Source organism: Zingiber officinale, chromosome 1A (genome assembly GCF_018446385.1).
Source record: "Zingiber officinale cultivar Zhangliang chromosome 1A, Zo_v1.1, whole genome shotgun sequence".
Lineage (NCBI taxonomy): Eukaryota > Viridiplantae > Streptophyta > Magnoliopsida > Zingiberales > Zingiberaceae > Zingiber > Zingiber officinale.
Genome location: NC_055987.1, coordinates 8,925,315 through 8,942,517, shown reverse-complemented (window position 1 = coordinate 8,942,517; position 17,203 = coordinate 8,925,315). Strand labels below are relative to the sequence as shown.

The 17,203-nt window shown below is 38.3% G+C and overlaps 1 long non-coding RNA gene across 1 annotated transcript; it reads right to left on the bottom strand.

Moving 5' to 3' along the window:
• Positions 1-1,727: 1,727 nt before the first annotated feature.
• LOC121999623 lies at positions 1,728-2,943 on the bottom strand. The gene is made up of 5 exons (XR_006116803.1): positions 2,873-2,943; positions 2,427-2,537; positions 2,167-2,220; positions 1,962-2,078; positions 1,728-1,839 (listed from the first exon to the last, which is right to left on the bottom strand). It is a non-coding gene; the product is annotated as an uncharacterized LOC121999623 (long non-coding RNA).
• Positions 2,944-17,203: the final 14,260 nt, after the last annotated feature.

Genomic DNA, 17,203 nt, shown 5'->3' with positions numbered 1-17,203 from the left:
TTTTCATGAGTAGTCAAGCAAGTGAGCATGAAAAAAGTTGATGAATATATAAACTTGACATTATATCTTAAACCATGTATTATGTGAAAGCAGCTAGATCGAATAGCTAATAGCAGCAACAGAAAGAAGGAATCATAGAGGAAGTCATGTACCTTATGTCTCAACATTACAGCAGCAACACTCTAGTAAGATCTCAAAGCTTGAGGATGTGCAGTTTGCATAAAAACCACAAAGCAGTATACTTAGCAACTACCTTTTTCATCAGTATTTAAGTCGCATGCACCCTTTCTGAACATTGCTTTAAGTTTCTGTATGCGTTCAACATTTGAAGAATTTTTTTCAATCAATATATAAGAATTGGCAACCACTGTTATAGGCTTGCATATAGCAAAATGAATAAAGCTCAATGGAGTGAATAGCTTCATGTAGCTGAAACCAAAAAATTGGGACAAGCATAGCTTAATGGAGATGATGTAAGAATTGGCAACAAGTTAATTCCAATAAACTGACCAGTCCTGCCCCAACATGATCACGAATGAAAGTTGCATCGATGTATCGCTCTTCCTCTATAGCTCTCTGTGGCAACAAGAGTGCTTAGAATATAAATTAAATACAATAAGTGTATAAGACAAGTTTCATACATTCATAATAGTCAATGTTGCTCCAACAATATCCTTTTTGTAGCACCAGTTATGGCCAACTTCAGCTTTGCAGCTTCTCCATAATCCTCTCTTAAAATAGTCTCATTCAATTGTGACTGAAATAAGACCATCACATAGCATGAAACTATCAGCAAAACTAAAGTCATAGTAGTATGAGCAAAATTATACACTAGAACATAATAAACTTGACTCTAACAAGAGGAAATCAAGTTTGGTATATTTAGTTAAGCTTCAACTTCTAATTTAGTGGTGTTGTTTGTGCTACTCTCTTTGGGCATAACAAGCCAGAGTGACCATGGTCCAAAACTTTGAACAAGACTGATTTTACCAGCTAGTTGATGGCCTATACCATGTGAATCATTTTCATATAACCTTTACAAACCTATAATAAGATCTGAACTAACATTGGCATAAACCAAATTGTGCTAACTATACCAATTTTATGGATCAGTATAACTGTTAGAACCAGCTGATATCATTTCAACTCATCACAAGTGAAAATATTCGTGACCTATACCATATGTTGCTTTCGTTTTTAAAAATCATTGTTTTAAAAATGCACATGAATACTCATTTTCATTAGATTAGGAGTCTCCAATACGGAAGCTGAAAAATGCACATATGAAAATATTCACCCTTGTTTTATCTCGTATAACAAACAATAGAGTAGTCTTACGAGGACAAAATCGTCTCAGCATCACCTGTCATGAGGTAAACGAAAGCAACTAAGCAAAACTCAAATTAAAAGTATATGTAAAAAAGTTATTGTAAGACTCAATTTGTTCAGGGGAATATGGTTTGGTTGAAGCAGCAATTCGCCAGCTCCTACTCTGCAAGCAAGTACGTGCTGAATTCAAGTGTAAAGCCAACAAGTAGGAAATTAATGGGTAATTATGAAGAATATTTTACCATTTTTTACTAGCTATTAGCTAAGCCACAATCACTACAGTTGTTCTGGTTATGGAACTTGTTGGCTGATGCCTTCATGTATTCGTCAGTTAAATTTATATCAAAGTTCATAAATTTGAACCATAATGATGAAAAAGATGCACTTAAGGAGGAGACTTAATTTTTTTGAGACTTACTCAAGTGGGGATTTGAAAACAAAGAAGCATGCACTAATTGCCAAGTAGCACAGCAAGGGAACAAGCCCCTTTAAGTAATGTGAAGTTCCATCCTGTAAAAGTACCATTAGTTGAGTCTTGCAGGAAGAATTTTGGTTGAATCCTAGCATTTCAAAATAACTGAAAAACAACAACAGAAGTTAGTGTAACTAACAAGCATACCCCAATGAGTTACCTGTAACGTGAATGCTATTACTAGTATTGCCATGATCAATGAGCCAGTTTCTAACAGATTAAGATCAAGATCCATCTTGATTCCCGTTATCCAAGCCACCATAACACATAATGGAACCTTAAAAGGGCAAATTAGTACATTGTAAGCTATTCTTTAACATATACACAACATTTCATTTCAAAGCTACATCAAATTAAATCCTTACAACAAACATGGAGATCTGGGTTGCTGAACCAAGGGAAACACCAAGAGTAATATCCTGTGTGAGTTCAACAAGAAAAAATAATTATCACCATGAGAACAATATTCGTGTTTGACATTTGTTTTCCTTTATTCTTTGATTTGGGTGGATAAGCTAATTCATACGAGCAATGCAAATGTAAGTAATAGAAATGCATTTAGCAGCATCACAAATATGGAAACAATTTGATATGAAATATTATGTTTTAAGAAATTTATACTGACATATTTGCCTTGTGTTGCTCAACAAGTTATGCACCTTCATGCATCAATATCAGAAACAGTATGATCTCACACATAATGCCCAAATGTTCTTGTGAGTCCAGCTATGTGTATCTATTATGAGAAAATATACAAAGACCAAGTCATTTAAAGTTTAGTGTTCCAAAAGAAATAAACACGTCGAGTTAGTATAATTTAACCGTTAGCAAGCTCATGATAACATGCACATCAACAACAAAAGAGTCATGAATTAGAATTGCGTACAGATTACTAAAACAATTTTATAAGATAAATTGGCTACATATTGTGATTGCTAACATAAAATGCAAATCATTTGTCTGTAAGTGTTGAAGTACTAATCACAACGCAAGCAGCAGGCAATAAGATCCATCGAACCACCAAACACAAGACGGTTAAGTGGACCAAACACAAGACGGTTAAGTGGTTACCCATAAATTGGTTTGATACTCCATGGAGAATGAGCAACAGAAACTAGAAACTGTGATGAAGACGGCGATAACTTCAGTATGTCTTTCATCTGGTAAGAAATTGCAGTCCACACAAAGGATCTGAAACCCTGCCAAAGTATATAAAAATGACAATCGAAATTACGTCTTTTATAGAGAAACAAGATCAATGAAAACTACCAAAAAGGCAGGTACAAGAATGAATCGACAAAGAAGCCCTACTCTACAAGGTCGGAAATAAGAGCCAAAGGAAGGGAACCTGAGTGAAGTAGACCAAAGTGACGAGCCAAAGGAAGAAAGCTCCGAAGGAGGCCCGCATCCGCGTCGCCCAGGAAATCCATATCTCGATCTGCCGTACGGTGCTCAACTAACGCAGCCCTGAAAACTGGGGGGCGAACAAATCAAGAATGCACTCGACGGCGAGATGACCGGGAAGATTTGCTCCGGAGATTTGGTTTTCCCCTTGGGGATTGGCTTCGGTTCGTCCCCTCTTCATCCCCCTCACCCAAACTCCTCCACAATGATGACGAGTTCATGTTCGGAGATCTCAACGACAACATCCTCATCAAGAAGCAGGTAAGATGAAACCCTAATGAGTAAGCAGAGGAAAGAGGTGAAGGGAGACATTAACCTGATGACATTTCCACCGGACAAAAGAGAGAGCATCGACCATGCCCTAGACGCAGTCAAGCTAGCAAACAAGGTTCGGCGAGTTCTCGTCATTGGCGCATGTTCCGGTGAACAAACTCATCACCTTCCTCCACCTCCTCTCCACTTAAAAATTTGTGGAGAGGGGTTCGCCGGAGAGGGGTTGAATGAAGATGCTTAGGTTTTCGGCAGCAGGAGCGTGAAGAGATCGTATGGAGAGAGGGAAATAAAAACGGATAAGAAGGGTTCAGGAAGGCTAAGGCGGAAAACACGGCGCCAAAAATTTTTCACAGAGAGGGAAAAACACCGAAAGAATAAAGTAAAAGACAACGGTTTACAAAACTGTTGTCGTATCGCCTAAAAAAGTGCTTAAAGACAACGGTTTTAGATAACCGTTGTAAAATGCGTTGTTGATTTAAAAAAATATTGCTCAACGACAACGATTTTCACAAAACCGTTGTCTTTTGTATTTTATGGGAGCTCAAAGACAACGGTTTTATCTAAAACCGTTGTCTTTTACCAAATTTACAATAGTTTCTTCTAAAATCGTTGTCTTTGTGGTGTTGTTGTTTAACATTTTTGTTGTAGTGTAATGACTTCAGTAGATATGGTTATGTGTATTTGATGACACATAAGTCAGAATTCTTTGAAAAGTTCAAAGAATTCAAGAATGAAGTACAAAACCAGCTTGGCAAGAGTATTAAGATACTTCGATCAGATCGAGGTGGTGAATACCTTAGCAATGAGTTTCGTGACTATCTAGCTGAGTGTGAGATTCTATCCTAACTCACTCCTCCTGGAACACCACAGTGGAATGGTGTATCCGAAAGGAGGAATCGTACCCTATTAGATATGGTACGGTCTATGATGAGTCACACAGATCTTCCTATATCTCTTTGGGGCTATGCTCTGGACACGGCAGTCTTCATACTCAATCGTGTTCCATCCAAGGCTGTGATAAAGACACCATATAGGATATGGACTGGGAGAGATGCCCAGGTGTCTTTTATGAGGATTTGGAGTTGTGAGGCTTACGTTCGACGTTAAGTCTCGGACAAACTAGGACCCAAATCCGATAAGTGCTATTTTATAGGATATCCCAAGGAAATGAAAGGATATTACTTCTACATTCCTAGTCAACACAAAGTAGTTGTGGCTAAGACTGGGGTTTTTCTAGAAAGGGACTTTGTTTCTAGAAAAACTAGTGGGAGTACGTTCAATCTTGAAAAAGTTCAAGATATGGACCATAGCATTGAAGCATTGATGGAAGTTGAACTGGAACCATAAAGTGTTGTGGGTGATGAGATTGTTCCACAAGGAGTTGAGAAATAACAACCAGTTCAAGTAGACATACCTCTTCGCAGGTCTGATAGGGTACGTCGTCAGCCTGAGAGATACTCATTTCTCTTGTCTGACCATGATGACGTTATGCTCGTTGAGAATGAGCCTACCTCCTATCAGGAAGCTGTGATGAGACCATATTCTGAGAAATGACTGGAGGCCATAAGATCCGAAATGGAATCCATGTACACCAACCAAGTATGGACTTTGGTTGATCCTCCTGAAGGGGTAAAACCCATTGGGTGTAAGTGGGTCTTTAAGAGAAAGACTGACATAGATGGACTTATATATAAGGGTCGTCTGGTAGCTAAAGGTTTCAATCAAATTCATGGTATTGAATATGATGAAACATTTTCTCCAGTAGCGATGTTTAAGTCCATTCAGATCATGCTTGCTATTGCAGCATACCATGATTATGAGATTTGGCAGATGAATGCCAAAATCGCGTTTCTGAATGAAAACTTGCTCGAGGATGTGTACATGACACAACCTGAGGGTTTTGTAGATCCACAGCATACTGGCAAAATATGCAAGCTGCATAAGTCCATTTATGGAATAAAGCAAGCTTATCGGAGCTGGAATCTTCGATTCGGTGATGCAATCAAATAGTTTGGTTTCATCAAGAATGAAGATGAACCCTGTGTCTACAAGAAGGTTGTAGGGAACACAGTTATCTTCCTTGTGTTGTATGTGGATGACATACTACTCATTGGGAACGACATCCCTTTGCTGCAATCTGTAAAGACTTGGCTAGGAATTGTTTCTCAATAAAGGACTTAGGTGAAACAACCCGTATTCTAGGCATACAGATCTATAGAGATAGATCTAAGAGGTTGCTTGGCCTAAGTCAGAGTACATATATTGACAGGGTATTACTATGGTTTGCCATGCAGAACTCCAAGAAGGGATTTGTGCCGATGTCACATGGTATGAGTCTTTCGAAGACTCAAAGTCCCTCTTCTAGAGAGGAGAGAGACCGAATGGATACGATCCCTTATGCCTCAGCCATAGGATCTATCATGTACGCCATGCTATGTACTCGTCCTGATGTTTCGTATGCTTTGAGCATGACGAGCAGATACCAGTCAGATCCAGGTGAAAGTCACTAGATAGTAGTCAAGAATATCCTTAAGTACTTGAGAAGGACTAAAGAATATTTCTTGATATATAGAGGTGATGATGAGCTAGCTGTAAAGGGTTACAATGATGCCAGCTTCCAAACTGACCAGGATGATTATATATCGCAGTCTGGGTTCGTGTTGTGCTTGAATGGTGGTGCTATGAGTTGGAAGAGTTCGAAGCAGAACACAGTCGCTGATTCTACAACACAGGCCGAGTATATTGCTGCATCAGAAGCAGCAAAAGAGGCAGTTTGGATCCGTAAGTTCATTACTGAGCTTGGGGTGGTTCCTAGCATAGCCGATCTGATAGAGCTCTATTGTGACAACAATGGAGCAATTACACAGGCTAAGGAACCTCGCTCACACCAGCGGACCAAACACATACTACGGTGCTTCCATCTTATTTGAGAGATCATCAATAGAGGAGATGCGAAGATTTGCAGAGTACCCACAGAGGCTAACATCGTTGATCCCTTGACCAAGACTTTGGCATAGAGAAAGCATGATGGTCACACTAGGACATTGGGCCTTAGAGCCTACACTGATTGACACTAGTGCTAGAGCCAATCATATGATGATTGTTGTATAGACTCATTGTATCATATTCCTATGTATAAAAGCCATTTGTTTTTTGGTTATTATACTTACTTGTATTGGTGCCAAATAACTAAGTATAATAGCATCCTTGAGTAGAATGTTCTTACCTATATCAATCGATTGGTTGAATCGATAGTGAGATGATATAGGGAACACTATTTTTAATTATTCCTAGTCAAGTATTAACATTCAAGGACAATGTTAATGTGACGAGACTAGCATGTAGGTCAACTCGATGACTTGATCTCACAAGTCATGGATATAGAGATATCAGTTGACACATGTGTATGCATTCGAGAATGTATACTGAATGACCCGCCATGAGAAAGTATCATGGATCGTTATATGAGTGTCATATACTTTCTCATGTGGTTATTAGTATGACTATTAGTCCTTGGACCTCAAGTCACCATGGTTCCCTACAAAAGGAGTTGCATACTTTGGCTTCGTCAAACGTCACCCGTAATTGGGTGGACTATAAAGGCGATTACTAGGTATGTAACAAATTATGCGGAGGGATATGAGTGATGTAGATGGGATCTATCCCTCCTATATAACGGGAGTTACATCGTTATTCTTAATAGAGTGAGACCACTAGGTGCATGGTCATGCCCAAGTGAGTCAATATGAGATATTGAGCTCATTTGATTATAGTGAGTCTACTTGGAGTTCAAGATTTAGATTGATTAGAGAATGACACGGTCTATGCTTCACATTGATCAATCTAGGTGTCAAGGATAGAAGGACACTTGTCATATATTGTGAAGAGTCACAATTAGTAGTTACAAGGTGATGTTGGATCTCAACATTCTTGTAACTTGGGTAGTAATGATGTGTTGCTAGATACCGCTCATTACTTATGCTTCTAAATGAGTTTAGGAGCATTTCCAACATTACAAGAACCTATAGGATCACACACAAAGGGCAATTAGATGGAGATTAGGTTTATTTGATGTACCTAGAGGATTAGATTCATGTGATGAACCAAATTGGATTAAGAGTAATCCAAATTAAACTAATTGAATTGGACTCAATTTAGTTCATATATTAAATGAGTCTAATTTGGACTTGGATTCATTGAGTCAATTTAATTCAATGAATAAAATTCATTAAATTAAAATTGACTTGAACCAATGGTTAGATTTGATCAACCATGGGAGAGAAGAGGTCAAGTTTGACTTGACTTGAGAAGGAAAGATGGAAGGTCAAGTTTGACTTGACCAATGCCATCTCATTTGTGAATTGGCATAGTGTTGGCCAATGATGATGTTCCACATCATCAAGGTTAGCACATGTGTGTGCCACCTCATGAGGGAGATCAAGAGTTGTGACTCTTGATATCCCATGAAGGTATATAACCTCTTTCTAAGGTGGCCGACCACTTTATTCCATGAGTTACAATTGTGTAAACTCATTCAAGTCATCTTCTTCCTCCTTGCTTCTTCTTCTCTCCCTCTCCTCCACCTTGGCCGAAATCTTCAAGGGTGCTAGCACACTCTAAAGGTTTCTTCTCCACCTTTTGTTCGTGTGGATGCACATAGAGGGGTGTTCACTTGACACTCTTGAGATCCGGAGAACCTTGGACGAGCAGGATAAGCGAAGGGCTTCGCATCAAAGGTATAAACTCCTAAACATGTAGATCTAAAGTAGATCTAGGATTAGAAAACTTGTACATGTAAAATTTTAATATTCGCACGGATCCGGTGGCATGGGATTACGGGGTTTCCGCAACGCAAAAGTGATTTTTACGGCTCGAAAATCCCAACACCTTGATAAGATCTTCGACTACCTGGAGTGAGGAGTAATTCTGTAGGGTTTTGGATGTACGTTGGCCACTCGACAACCTCAAACTAAGTATTAATGAAATGTTTTTCATATCTCTGCATTTGTTGATTTTGCTGCCCATACTTGATCGTGTAAACTCGAGTGGGCTACTGGAATTTCGCATACCGCTATATTTGCGGGGGTTGTCTCCCAACCCTGGGGATGCCGCTCGGCTCCAACCCTATATTTCCGAGCGGGATTTTTATAATTGCTGCGTCGATTCTAGGGTTTAACGTCGCCACTTGACGGTATTCCGAGCGGGGTTTTTATAGTCGCCGCTTCGACTTTAGGGTTTAACGTCGCTGCTCAATGGTCTTCCGAGCGGAGTTTTTATAGTCGCCGCTCCGACTCTAGTGTTTAACGTCGTCGCTCGATGGTCTTCCGAGCGAGGTTTTTATAGTCGCCGCTTCGACTCTAGAGTTTAACATCGCTGCTCGACGGTCTTCCGAGCGGGGTTTTTATAGTTGCCGCTTCGACTCTAGGGTTTAATGTCGCCGATCGACGGTCTTCAAGGCGGGGTATTTATAGTCGCCGCTCCGACTCTAGGGTTTAACGTCGCCGCTCGACGGTCTTCCGAGCGGGGTTTTTATAGTCGCCACTTCGACTCTAGGGTTTAACATCGCCGCTCAACGGTCTTCCGAGCGGGATTTTTATAGTCGCCGCTTCGACTCTAGAGTTTAACGTCACCGCTCGACGGTCTTCAAGGCGGGGTATTTATAGTTGCCGCTCCGACTCTAGGGTTTAACGTCGCCGCTCGACGGTCTTCAAGGAGGGCCAGCTGCTCGGCGATAACTTTATAAACCTTCGATTCTGATTTTAATCCTCCAGCTGAAGGACACAGAAAAAAACGAAGATTACATGGTATAAATTACATCAACGCACCTTTCATCCATCTCGGTACGGCTGGAGGTGGTTTGCGCTCCATGGACGTTCAAGCCTCCGCCCCTCTTCGTCTTCTAGGTAATAAGCTCCCGATCGGAGCTTTCCCATGACCTTGAAGGGTCCGACACAAGGAGCCTCTAGTTTGGTGGCCTCTCCGACCAGCTTCACCTTCTTCCATACGAAGTCGCCGACCTGAAAAGATCTAGGTATTACCCGCCTGTTGTAGTTTTGCGCATCCTCTATCGGTAGGCCGTTAACCGGACGGCTGCTTTGGCGCATGCTTCGTCCACCAGGTCCAGCTCCAGGGGGCTTCGCTCAACATTCCCCTCGCTATATTGCTGCAGACGATCAGACTAAATTCCCACTTCAACAGGGACGATGGCTTCGCCTCCATAAACCAAATGGAATGGTGTCACTCCCGCCCCCTCCTTTGGGGTCGTGTGGATTGCCCATAGCATGCCTGGAAGCTCGTCCGCCCAGCTGCCTCCGACGTGGTCGAGCTGAACTCGAAGAATTCGCAGAATCTCTCGATTGACGACTTCAGCTTGTTCGTTGCTTTAGGGATACGCCACAGAAGTGAAGACCTGCTGAATCTCGTAGCCTTCGCACCATTCTTTGAGATGTTGCCCGGCGAACTGTCTCCCATTGTCGGAGACAAGCCAACGCGGAGTTCCGAACCGACATATGATGTGCTACCAGATGAATTTCTGAATAATCTGCTTGGTTATTCTTGCAATTGGCTCAACTTTGACCCATTTTGAGAAGAAGTCTACCGCGACGAGTAGGAACTTTCGTTGGCAGTGTTGGTTGCTACTCGGAAAGCCTAACGGTTCCACTGTACAAAAAATTTTGTACAAAGGTCTGAACCTTTTCCTAGCTACCATGTTTTCTTTTAAATTAAACTTGGATCGCCTGCGGAACTTTACACGTTTGATCCTAAGTTTAACTTATTTGTTCTTTTAGGTTTAGACTTGGATCTCCTGCGGAACTTAACACGTTTGATCCAAATCACCTAGGTTATTAATTCCATTAAATATTAATTTCCAAAAATGGCTTCCAGGACTGCATGGCGAGGCACATGGCCTTCTTGGATATGGGAACAACCACCACCGCCTAGACAAAGCTTTTTAAGGAAAGCTAATATTTAATTTCCTTAAATAACTTTAGGTCAACCAAAAAGAACAATCAAATCACAAGGAAAAGAAAAACAAAAGAACACAACATCGAAAATAAATTCGAAATACTAGAATCGCATGCCTCTTGTATTTGGTATTTTTACAAAAAAGAAAACTAGTATGATGCGGAAATTAAATACTAGTATACCTTTTCTTTTGCAAACAAAAACCTCTAGGTCTTCTACCGTATTCCTCTTCTAATCCCGGACGTTGTGTGGGCAACGATCTTCCGAGACGAGAACCACCAAGGTACCTTCTTCTTCTTTGCAAGGTTCGGCCACCACATGACTCCAAGAAAGGATGAGGTTCGGCCACCACCACCAACCTCCAAGGGATGCAAGAGCGAAGCCTCCTTTCTCTCCTTTTCTCCAAGCTAGATCCGACCACCACAAGGACTCCAAGAGAACAAGATGGTTCGGCCACAAGAAGGAGAAGAGAGAAGAGGAAGAGGCCGGCCACCAAGGAAGAGAGGGAGGAAAAGAATAATAGAGTCGTTCTCTATAAAGCCTCCTCTACCCCCTCTTTTATTATCCTTGATCTTGGCAAATAAGGAAATTTAAATAAAATATTCCTTAATTCTTTTGCCATGAAAAGGAAAATTTTATTTAATTAAAAATAAATTTTCTTTTCATTATAACATGGCCATCCACTAATTTCCCCAAATCAAGGAGAGTTTTAATTTAAACAAGAATTAAAACTTCCTAATTTGTTTCCGGAAATTTATAAAACTTTCTCCAATAATTTTTATCCCTTCATGATTAGTTTATAAAAAAGGAATTTAATAAATTAAAAATTTTCTTTTAAACATGTGGATAAAAAGAAAGTTATCTCTAAAATTAAAATCTCTTTTAATCTACAAATAAGGAAAGATATCAAATCTTTTCTTAATCTCTTGTAGAAACTTATAAAAGAGAATATTTAATTTTTAAACTCTCTTTTAAAACATGAACATGGTTAAAAAAGAAAAGTTTTCTTAAAATTTAAAATCCACCTTTTAATCAACAAATAAGGAAAGATTTCAAATTTTAAACTCTCTTTTAAACATGTAGATGATTTACAAATAAGAAAAGTTTTTACCAAAAATTAAAACCATCCTTTTAATCTACCAATAAGGAAAGAGATTAATCTCTTCTCTTAATCTTTTGTAGGAAGCTATAAAAGGACATTTTTAATTTTTAAACTCTCTTTTAAAACCATGATATCCACATAAGAAATAATTTTAATAAAAATCCTTTTTAATATTTTAGTGGCCGACCACCTAAGCTTGGGACCCAAGCTTTGGCCGGCCACCAACTTGGCTCATCCACTTGGTCTTGGCCGACCCTAGCTTGGGTTCTAAGCTAGCTTGGCCGACCCCATTGGATGGGTAAGAAGGTGGGTATGTGGTGGGTATAAATCTCTATATACAAGATGGTACGATAAGGACCGAGAGGAGGAATTAGTTTTGGTCTCCCGATAAAATTAAGCATCCCGTGTTCGCCCCGAACACACAACTTAATTTTATCAATAATAATTCATTCCACTAGAGAACTATTATTGAACTACCGCACCAATCCCAAATTACATTTTGGGCTCCTTCTTATTATGAGTGTGTTAGTCTCCCTGTGTTTAAGATGTCGAATGTCCACTAATCAAGTGAGTTACTGACAACTCATTTAATTAATATCTTAGTCCAAAAGTAGTACCACTCAACCTTATCGTCATGTCGGACTAAGTCCACCTGCAGGGTTTAACATGACAATCCTTATGAGCTCCTCTTGGGGACATTATCAATCTAGTATCTCTAAGACACAGTTTCCTTCTATAATCAACAACACACACTATAAGTGATATCATTTTCCAACTTATCGAGCTTATTGATTTATCGAATTAAATCTCACCCATTGATAAATTAAAGAAATAAATATCAAATATATGTGCTTGTTATTATATTAGGATTAAGAGCACACACTTCCATAATAACTGAGGTTTTTGTTTCTTCATAAAGTCAGTATAAAAGGAATGACCTCAAATGATCCTACTCAATACACTCTAAGTGTACTAATGTAATTATATAGTTAAAATAAACTAATACCTAATTACACTACGACCTTCCAATGGTTTGTTCTTTTCTATCTTGGTCGTAAGCTACTGTTTATAATTTATAAGGTACTGATAACATGATCCTCTGTGTGTGACACCACACATCATGTTATCTACAATATAAATTAATTGAACAACTACATTTATCATAAATGTAGACATTTGACCAATGTGATTCTTATTTCTAGATAAATGTTTATACCAAAAGCTAGGCTTTTAGTATACATCCTAACAATCTCCCACTTATACTAAAAGACTAAGCTACTATATCTGCTGTCATACATCTGATTCCCAACCCTTCAACATGCCCATCAAAAGCTCTTGCCTTAAGGGCCTTAGTGAAAAGATCTATAGGTCATCATCTGATGCAATCTAGGCAGCAACAACTTCTCCTCGTTTATACGATTTCTCATATTGGGTGGTACTTGCGCTCTATTGTATTTACTTGCCTTATAGACTCATGGTTTCTTCGAGTTTGCTACTGCACCACTATTATTACAATAAATTATAATAATCTTTGGACAAACCAGAAATCACATCTAAGTCTATCTTGAGGTTATTGAGTTATTCAGCTTTTATGACTACCTCAGAGGTTTGCCATATACTCAGCTTCTATGGTGGAGTCCAGAAAAACACCTATGCTTATCACTCTTCCATAGTTATGATTTTACCTCCTAAAGTAAACACAAAACCTCGAGGTTGACTTACTATTGTCCCTATCTGATTGGAAGTCAAAATCCGTGCAACCCACAGGGACCAAATTAATTGCCTTGTAAGCTAGCATATAATCTCTAGTGCCTCTAAGGTACTTCAATATATGCTTTACTGCAGTCCACTATCCTTGTCCAGGATTGCTTTGATATCTGCTAACTATGCCCTTGGCAAAACAGATTTCTGATCTCGTGCATAGCATAGCTTAGGCTTCCGATAGCCTAAGCATAAAGACCTGCCTTCATTTCCTCTATCTTCTTTGATGTCTACGGAGACATTTCTTTAGATAAAGTTACTCTATGCTAAAAAGGTAAGAAACATTTCTTGGAGTTTTGCATGCTTAAAACGAGCAAGGATTTTTCCGATATATGAAGCTTGAGATAAGTAAAATATTCTTTTCTTGCGATCCCTTATTACTTTGATCCCAAGAATATATACATTCTCCCAAGTCCTTCATATCGAATTATTTGGACAACCATACCCTTACTTCTGACAACATTTTGATATTGTTTCCAACTACCAAAAATGTTATCTACGTATAGTAAAAGAAATACCACCACGTTTTCATCACACTTTTTGTATACACAAGACTTATCCGGTTACTAAATAAATCCATAGGTCTGGATTATTTTGATAAACCGGATGTTCCAAGACCTTGAAGCTTTGCTTCAGTCCATAAACTGATTGAGCTTGCACACAAGATGCTCTTTGCCCTTTGCAATGAACTCTTCTGGTTACTTTATATGGATGTTTTTTTTCAAGACTTCCATTAAGGAATGCTGTCTTGACATCCACTTGCCAAATAGATAAAAGAATCCAGATAGACTTAAGCATGACTACCAGTGAAAAAGTTTCCTTTTTTTTTTATCAAGCCTTGCTTTGAAAGTTTCCACCTTCCTGTCTATCCATCTTTTCCTATTGTAGACCTATTTTTACCCAATGGCTTTTACACCATCTGGTGATTCTACAAGCTTCCAGATTTTATTAGAATACATATATTCTAATTCTGTTTTCATTGCTCTTTGCCAAGATGCTGCATCTTTATCTTGGAGTACTTCATCATATGTCCGGGATCAGACTCATGTTCATTTGGGATCAAGTCCAAAAACTCTCCCAAAACATGAATTTTTTAAAGTTGTTTGACAACCCTCCCACTATGATTAGACACTGTCTATAATTGTGTATCAATTGTGATACGTGTTGCAGTTTCTTGTGATATTTCATCTTGTACAGTTGGTACTAGATTAGACATGTCTTTTATTAAGAACAAATTTACTTATGGGATTGTGGTTCATTATATAGTTCTTTTCTAAAAATCAGTCATTGATGTTAACAATGACCTTCTGATTTTTAAGACTATAAACCTACTTTTGTTTCTCTAGGATAACCCACAAACAAGTGAATTCCTATCCAACTTATCATTGTTTCTTTTCAGCATATGTGTTGGACTATCCGAATCCGAATATGCTTCAAAATAGGTTTACGCCTATTCAGCAATTCTATATAAGTAGAGAGTTCTGACTTTGGAAGGTACTATGTTCACTTTTTTTTTCAGAGTATATCCTTAAAATGAACTTGGTAATTTTCTGAATAACTCATCATCAATCTAATTATTTCCATAAGAGTCATATACCTTCTTTCTACTACACCATTCTGTTTGGGGTGTACCAGGTGCAGTTAGTTGGGATTGAATCCCTACTTTTGATAAGTAACTCTTAAATTGTCCCAAGAGGTACTTGCCACTACGATCTTACCATAGTGACTTGATACTTTTACTTTAACATTTCTCCGCATCAGCCTTGTACTCTTTGAACTAATCAAAGCACTTAGTCTTGCGGCACATTAAGTAAATGTATTTGTACCTTGAATAGTTGTCTATAAAATAGACGAAATATTCGATACTTCCTCTTGTCTGGATAGTCATAGGATCACACAAATCAGAATGAACCAATTTCAACATATCTTTAGCTTCATACCCCTTAGACTTAAAAGCTTCTTGGTTATTTTTCCTTCCAAGTAAGACTCGCAGGTTGGAAAGATTTCCACTACTAATGAACCCAAAAGTTCATCAGCTACCAATGAATCCTACTCAAGTTAATATAACCTAGCCTTAGATGCCAAAGATATAATTGGTTCATTTCCAAAGGTTGCTTTCTCTTATAGTTAGAAGATGTGTTACTAATTTCCATTTGTTGCATCGTGGGAGTTATTGGATTTATAAATTGCCAACCAACGTACCAGAACAGATAACTTCCCTCTTTTTCTTAACAACTTTAAAAGAGACAGAATATCAAGTTCTTTGAATAGTTTAGAAACTAGTTCTTTCTAAACTTGGTACGTAAAGATAATTACTTAAAATCCATATTTTATTTTTATCAAAGGATAAACATCTCCCACTGCAACAGCTGCTACTTTTACAGCAGTACCCATGTGGACGGTGTTTTTATTTTCATTTAGTTGTCGGATTTCCTGTAACCCTGCAATGAATTGCAGACATGATTAATGGCATCTGTATCTACACTCCAGGTTCTAGTAGATAACACCACTAAACATGTTTCAACTAATGAATTAAATTCACATATATTGTTCTTAGTTCTAAGAAGGCAGTCTACCTTAATGTCCAAGTCCTATTTCCAATCATTACAATTGGGACTTTTAAGTCTTTTCTATAGTATAACAACTAGAGAATTGACTAACATTTTAAATCCTAAGAATCACAAAAATATTTGGTCAAGATCAATTCCTTAAAATCCCATGAATTTTGTATGTCACGATAGTGTGGATGTATTCAAAATCAAAGAAGAGATTTTATCCATTAATTTTATTATCTCGTCAACTTTACTTTATGACGAATAAAATTAATAGTTGATCTTTCTTTGATCAAATATTTGGTCAAAACTTTTGAATTTAAAATAGCATTGATTCCTCAAACAATATTATTTAAATTCACCAACACCTCAAACACCGTGAATTTTGCATGCCATGATAGTGTTGACGTATACAAAATTAAACATTTGTAAGAGGAGGGGTTTACCCGTTAATTATCTTGTCAATAAATCTTTGTGACAAATAAAATTTCCTCAAACACCGTGAATTTTGTATGCCACGATAGTGTGGACGTATACAAAATCAAACATTTGTAAGAGGGATTTTTAATTTTATTATCTTGTCAACCTATTTTTTTTGACAAATTAATAGTTGGTTTTCTTCGGTCACACAAATAATAGCAGTGACTCCGATGGGGAGGATACTATTAGACGTGCCTAAGTGTATACCATTACTTGACACTAAGTCCATTAATAAGATTGTGCCCCTTCCGATGGGGAAGATCACACGCTCTTAATTAACTTCCTATAGTCATCCAAAATGGAAGTTTAATCTAGTGATCCGCAAACAAGCTCATCCGATATGGAGGAAGGCACTCAGAGCCAACGCGCAAACTTGTTGCATCACTTATAAACCAGTAATGAAGACCGTGGAATTTATTTAAAATTAAATCCCTCTCCCACTTAGTTATTTAAAGTGAGGAATTTTGACTATGCTAGCCTACTTAACATGCATACTAACAAGCACACATAACACAACATAAAAAGCAATAAATAGAAAAACTAATTTTTAACTATTATGGCTTTTATCTATTGCTGTCCTCCGTGTGTCGCCAACCCTAGCTGCTGCCATCTTTGGCCACCGCCACCGGGTCTAGCAATGTCGCATCCATCTTGCTCCTTGTTCCGCTGTGCCTCTGGTCCTCAAAAGGTTCCACGCCTTGCAAGATTCGATCCGCGACATAAATAGAATTTTACATTTTTCGATCCTATATTCCTCGAAGGAATGTACATGTAAACTAGATCGAACATAAAATAAAATTTACATCCATCGATCCTATATTCCATAAAAGGAATGTACATGTAACTAGATCAAAAAATAAAATC